Source organism: Myotis lucifugus, unplaced genomic scaffold (assembly GCF_000147115.1).
Source record: "Myotis lucifugus unplaced genomic scaffold, Myoluc2.0 scaffold_415, whole genome shotgun sequence".
In the NCBI taxonomy this organism is placed as follows: Eukaryota; Metazoa; Chordata; class Mammalia; order Chiroptera; family Vespertilionidae; genus Myotis; species Myotis lucifugus.
Window position 1 is genome coordinate 334,730 of NW_005871463.1, and position 1,445 is coordinate 336,174.

A 1,445-nucleotide genomic window follows, 5' to 3' on the forward strand; every position below is an offset into this window, starting at 1 on the left:
ATATTAAATCTTGTATCTTATAACCTTGCTATCGTTGCTTATCTGTTCCAGGAGGGTGGCTTTTTTGTTGTTGTGGTTGTTTTTTTCAGTCTAGTCCCTTGGATTGTCCAGCTCTGACTGCTGCCCATGTTCTCCTTCCTGGTTCCTCCACAGCTGGCAACACAGGACAGCCCCTCCTCTTCCCCTAAAAAAGAATTATTGGGCCCCAAATGTCAACAGCGCTGAGGTTGAACAACCTTGGAATAGAGGACTGAAGATTGAGCTTTCCTCTTTCATCCATCTGGCCATACTCTTAAAGATTAACCTTTGCTTTGTGGTTGGTGCTAATATGAGCAGCTGACATTATCTCATGTAATCTTCACATAAACCCCTATTAGATACATTATATTATGCTGAGAAAACAGGGTTAGAGGCACTGAGTAACTTGTCCAAAGAGCCAGCAAAGGCCTGTTTTTTCTTTTGTTTGTTTAATTTTTTAAAAATATATTTTTATTGATTTCAGAGAGGAAGGAAGAGGGAGATAGATAGAAACATCAATGATGAGAGAGAATCATTGATCGGCTGCCTCCTGCAAGCCTCCCACTGGGGATTGAGCCCACAACCTGGGCATGTGCCCTTGACCAGAATTGAACCTGGGACCTTTCAGTTTACAGGCCGATGCTCTATCCACTGAGCTAAACCGGCTACGGCTAAGTCTTTATATATTTTGTTGTTGTTGTTGTTGTTGATTTCAGAGAGGAAGCGAGAGAGAGATAGAAACATGAATGATGAGAGAGAATCACCGACCAGCTGCCTCCTGCAAGCCCCCTATTGGGGATCAAGCCCGCAACCCGGGCATGTGCCCTTGACCAGAATCAAACCCAGGACCCCTGAGTCCACAGGCCAATGCTCTATCCACTAAGCCAAACCAGCCAGGGCTATAAGTCTTAATATATTATGAGACTAAGGCTCAGAGAGGTTGAGAAACTTGCCCCAAGTAACACAGCTAGGAAGCGCTAGATGGACTTGATTCTCACTCCAGAGCAACCACTTAACCACTAACCTCTGTAGAACAATAGTGGAGATGGGGCTGGGCAAGAAGATTGTATACATACCATAGACAGCCTCAAATATTCTGCAAAAGAATTTGAACTTTATTCTGTATATGGTTGGAAACAACAAATGGCTTTTAAGTCCAAGAGTGATGCAATCACAGTAACACATTAGGAAGGGTATTCAGGAGGCACCAGGCAGAGCCCTGCGGCTGGAGCTGGGAGCCTGGCCAGGAGGCTGTTGCAACTATTCAGGTGAAAGGTGCCAAAGACCTGCTTGGTGGCAGTTGGGACAGAGAGAAGAGAGCAGATGGGGACGTATTTCAGAAGTGGAGCTGACAGCATAAAGGGCCTGACTGGCTGTGGACAGTGTCTGGAGATGCCAATAACAGCCAGGGCTAGGGTGAAGATGCC